The sequence below is a fragment of the Notolepis coatsorum genome (assembly GCF_963971535.1).
Source record: "Notolepis coatsorum genome assembly, chromosome: 17".
NCBI classification, from domain to species: domain Eukaryota; kingdom Metazoa; phylum Chordata; class Actinopteri; order Aulopiformes; family Paralepididae; genus Notolepis; species Notolepis coatsorum.
In genome coordinates, this window is record NC_140181.1 from 38418115 (window position 1) to 38424114 (window position 6000).

Here is a 6000-nt window from a genome sequence, read left to right on the forward strand (position 1 = left end):
CAGTTTGTTGAATGAATGAATGAATGAATGAATGAATGAATGAATGAATGTTATTGTTGACCCAGTCTGTTATGGCTTTAAGCTCTATTTTACGTAGATTGTTTATTAACTCACTACACATGTTTGATTGATTGATTGAAAACTTTATTAACAGATTGCAGAATGGGTACAGTACAGTACAGTACAATTGTTAAGGGGATGCAGATCAGAGAAAGACTTTCGTCTTGTTTACATCAGGGTCCCCCATTTTCAATTCATCGTAACATATATGACATACATGACATACAGATAGACAGTACTGCTACATCTATACATTTATGACATACCAGATTTGCAAATACAGTACCGTTTGTGATACCAAAAGAGTCCAGAAAAAAAAGTATATACATTTGACGTAGTAACTGTACATTGGATTGGGTAGGTGGGGGTGGGGGGGGGGGGACTGTACATTGGAGGTGGTTGGGTGGGGGGGGGGGGTTGGGTATGAGGGGTGGGTGGGGGACACTGTACAACTGTACAAACAAAACTGTACATTGGAATATTGACAAGACCATACTTGGTAATTTACTGTACATTGGAGGGGGTTGTTAGGACATTTACAGGGACCAGTTTCGAATTGCAGTCTCCCGTAGGTGTTTTTTGAGAGTGTTTTTGAAAGTGGGTAGTGATTCACATTCCTTTACAGCTTTTGGTAGGGCGTTCCACATTGATGTGGCATAATTGCGAAACGTGTTTAGTCCCTTGTTTGAGCCGAATCTGGGTTTAACATGATTTGTGGAGCTCCCTCTGGTGTTGTGATCGTGGTATTCACTGACCTTTGGGAAGTATTTTGACATGTACATGGGTACCTTGGTCGTGTAGTGTATCTTGTAGACCAGGCCCATTGCAAGTTGCTGTACTCTGTCGTCTACTCTAAGCCATCATAGGTTGTCAAAGTGGGCAGGGGTGAGGTGGGTTCTAGGAGTAAGGTCAAGCAGTAGTCTGACCAGTTTGTTTTGAGATGTTTGTAATTTTGTTTTTAGCGCCTTTGAGGTGCTTTGGTACCATGAGGTGCAAGCATAGTCGTAGTACCCTTGAATGAGTGCTCCTGCCAGAGTCTTCAGGGTATTCTTGTTTACCAGTGAGGAGATCCGGTACAAGAATCGAGTTCGTTGGTTGACTTTTTTTTGTCACAGGAAAGATTTGCCTCTAGGATGGAACCCAGCTAGGTAATATCTTCTTTCCTTGTGACAATATTGTCACCCACTGTAACTGAGAAGCCGTCGGTCTTGCTGAGTTTGTTATTTGAACCGAAGAGAATGGACTCTGTTTTGCCCATGTGTAATGATAGTTTGTTATCAGCGAGCCATATGCAGATTTTGCCTAGTTCTGAGCTGAGGGTTTTTTCAACCTGTAACTTGTTCTTGTCAGAGACCAGCAGGGCTGAGTCGTCTGCAAACAGGAACAAGTTGCAGTCACAAGCTGACGACATGTCATTTGCATAAATTAGGAACAGTAGCGGACCTAGTATGCTTCCTTGTGGAACACCACAGCTTACTGTGAGGGGGGGATAGGGTACCGTTTACCTCCACCATCTGCTCTCTCCCCTCCAGGTAGGATTGCATCCAGCTCACTGATAGACTATCAAAACCAATTGCTTTTAGCTTGTCAATCAGAATGGTGTGATTGACAGTGTCGAAGGCCTTTTGTAGGTCCAGCATGACCATGCCGCAGTATTTGCCCGCGTCCACCTCTTGTTTGATGTGGTCGTTTAAATAGAGAAGGCATGTGTCAGTGGAATGGGATGTTCTGAAGCCAGATTGGAATTTGTAGATTAGATTTTTTTCCGCGAGGTATTTTTCTACCCGTTCGTATAAAAAATGTTCCATGACTTTCGAGATGGAGGTAAGGATAGAAACAGGGCGGTAGTTGCCTGGGTCTAATTTACTGCCTTTTTTGTGCAGAGGGGTCACTCTCGCAATTTTGAAGTCCTTGGGGACGTGTCCCTGTTTTATGGAGAGGTTTATTATGTGTGTGATGACTGGGGTGATGGCGGCTGCTGAGTCTCTGAGGAATTTGGAGGGGATGTTGTCATGGCCAGTGGCCTTGTTAGGTTGGAGGGCGCTCAGTTTTTTGAGTACCTCATCTGTTGTTACCATTTCCAGTTTGAAGTCGTCTTTGTGGACCCCTAGGTTCTTGTAGTATGCTACTATGTGTTCTACCCCATAATGCCCTGAGTGGGAGGGTAGTTTGTTTACCAGTGTTGTGGCTATGTTTGTGAAAAAACTATTTAAGTAACTGGCTACATCCAGCTTTTCTGTGATGAGCGTGTTGATGCTGTACTGTACATTGTCGAATCATCAGCATCAGCATACATGAGGATTACAACTTATAATGCCAATAAGGACCATTGAATACACTGCAAGCAAAAGTATAGATTATGAGAAGGACTGATCGCTGTCTGCTGTCCTGTTAAGCTGTAGCCCTATTTTCAGAAATTTCGCCTAAAGGTACATGCCTAAGTAAATGGAAGATTGCTCCACTTCTACAAGGCCAATTTGCATGTTCTTGGTATCTATGAACATCTAGGGACCTGGGGGTATGTATTTCCAGTGTCAGAAATATTGTGTCTGTTACTAGGCTTGAGTAAATTGTAATGAAAAAAACGATCATATAAATTATGATTGATTTTTGCATCTGTGCCGGTGAATAACACCATGAAAACATTGTGCTGGAACCGAGCTCGCTCACTGAGCTCATTCAGCACCTTCTTGAGATCAAGTGTAAAGAAAATCTAAGCAAATGAATAAAGGGAAGATGATTAAACAGAAGGATTTGTAGATACCGTAATAAATTATAGATTTTTTGTATCTACTTTTCCTCCCCACTTTCTATTTTTTCTCCCTTCCCCAATTTCGTGTTGTCCAATTCTACCCTCCCCTGTCTCAAACGCTGTTAGGCCATGCCTCCCACAAGCCGGCTGCAATGTGGACAAAGCCTTGCATCACGTGCCCACTCCGGTACTCGAGGAGGCAGCCGTTGCATCTTTTCACCTGCACAGCGCGATCTCTCCCTATTTGTTGCCTGTCGATTGCCCTTTCAGGTGACAAAATCCGTTCAGCGGTTCTCGAGTTACATGCCAATATGTGAGGCGTGCGCCAAAGTACACATTACCACCCCCGACTCCTGGGACTCTCGCTCCGTCAATCATTTGGCGATCTCGAACATTTTTGGACAGGGTTGTAGCCAAGTAACCAAGTGTGGCTTTCCAATGATACCCTACATGGGGATCTAATACGGTCTCTATTGATCGGTTTATGATAAAGAAAAGCAGGGTCCCCTTATAAGGGGACCTTACGGCTTAACAGGTTAAAGTAACACTATCAAAGGACCACCCAGTATATTAATGTGTGATTGTATGTAAACCACTAGAGGGCATTACTTACATACCCTATATTTTTTGCTTGTTTATATGAAGTCTCCCAAAAACTCACATGACCAAATTCAGAAGAAAGAAAGATCAGGACATGATATTAAGATGACCTTGTCCTACATTCCTCACAGTGATATTACAGCAAAATTAGACTGAAGGCAGGGACATTATGGAAACGGATTATTTATTCCTCAGTTGCATATAAAAATACATGTTGCACATTTCACTCACAACTTCACATTCCATCAAATCTAGATAGATACATATCACCCATATACATACGCATGGGAATAAAACATATCCCACTTTCATAAAGGAACTATAGGGTTTGTAGTTTACTTTTAACACTACTGTACCTTGAGGAAGCAGCCAAATGGCCATCAACAAGGAATACTAAAAACGCTGGTCTTAAGGCATACAATGCACATTTAAAAGGCCCCTTGGTGACAAAAATAAGATCACAGTATGTATGGTCATATAAAAACTCCATCTCCTCCACCACCTTTTACCTCATAAACACAGTATATATATTTAACTTTTACTATTAAAATAGATTTAAAATATCAGAGAAATAGTCTTTGGAAGTATGTACAGTTTTTTGTTTCCTTTCCTACTAGAAAGCTCAACATGAAGTAGTACCACATCTTCAGAGCTTCGTAGCTTTTGTAAAAAGAGAAAGCCTGGCCTTGCAGCCGCGTGCTCAGTCGCACACACTCAACCTTAGTGCTAATCCAGGGGGGGGGGGGGGGGGGGGGGGGATTTACCCCACCTGAGTGACCCCTGAGCCCCCCTGAAAGAAACAATATTATACAATATCTATATCTAATATTATACAATAGTATCTAATAGTATCTATTATATATATGTATAGTATCTATATCTAACATTATACAATAATATCTAATAGTATCTATATCTAATATTATATGTATAGTATCTATATCTAATATTATACATTATTACATGGCGTTTTCACATTCGCCGAAATGCTTGCTTGTGATTGGTCAATAGCGCTCGTCAGAGGTCCGATATTACTCGATAACGGACCTCTGTGGAACAATAATGACCACTGTGCGCAGCTGTGCGCAATCAAGGCCACTGACACACTGCATCAGTGCAGCCAATCAGACACACCTGCTGGCTGCACTGACAGCGGAGTGTGTGTGACGATGACAGCGGAGCCAGAACAGAACTGCGTCTGCATTTGATCTCGTCTTGTCGATGTAAAATGAATTAGGTATATTGTTAGTAAGTTAGCCATGTAATAAGCGGGATAATGTATAGCTATACTCGATCATTGTCGCAAAATAATTGACCTTCACTGACGTTTAAAACACCTCGGCGCTGCGCCTCGGTATTTTAAACTGTGTGTCTGTCAATTATTTTGTGACAATGACCTCGTAGCTATACATTATCCCTTACATAATATATGTATAGTATATATATCTAATATTATACAATAATATCTAATAGTATCTATATATAATATTATATGTATAGTATCTATATCTAATATTATACAATAATATTATATGTATAGTATCTATATCTAATATTATATGTATAGTATTTATCTAATATTATACAATAATATATGTATAGTATCTATATCTAATATTATACAATAGTATCTATATCTAATATTATACAATAATATTATATAATACCCCCCCCCCCCCCCCCCACACACACACACACACACACACACACGGCTTGGTATAATTCGCTCAACACTGCTCAGTCCAACATCGGTTCTTTCTCTTCCAATGCTTCTCACTGGAAACACAGCGGCACCACGTCCTCAGCCCTGCAGGGAACAGGTGCACGGTGTCCCTGGAGTATCTGGTGTAGCCAGTGTGAAAAATCAGGCCCCTCCTGACAGCAAAGAAGGAGACCGTCTTGTCACGTAGCCTCAGCACACTGTCACTGCACCTCCTCTCCAAACCCATTATCTTACACATGCTGAGGGAAAGAGAACCACACTAGTTTACATACTGAACCTACTACAACCTTGCAGTTTCGACATTGTTGAATCATAATGAACAGTTGCTATAATAGAGATAGATAGACAGACAGACAGACAGACAGACAGACAGACAGACAGACAGACAGACAGACAGACAGATAGACAGATAGACAGATAGATAGATAGATAGATAGATAGATAGATAGATAGATAGATAGATAGATAGATAGATAGATAGATAGATAGATAGATAGATAGATAGATAGATAGATAGATAGATAGATAGATAGATAGATAGATATGTTATGATACCTTGTCTGTTGATTCTTCATGATGAATATGTAAGGTCCAGTTGTCCAGGCGTCACAGAAAGCGTTCCAGGTTGTTATGACTTTACTCGAGTCCAACTCCTATTTGTAGCCGCTCTTCTGTCAATTTTATGTGATGCCGGTTCTCACAGTATCTGGCCAATCACAGGCCCCGTATTATGACAATAGGATGTGCATGAATTACTTTGATTCATGAAATACAACGTGCCCCAATCCAAATAAACAGGTGGGAGGGGCATTTTAAACCCCCCCCCCACACACACACACCTCCTTCTCTGGGGTGACATGCCATG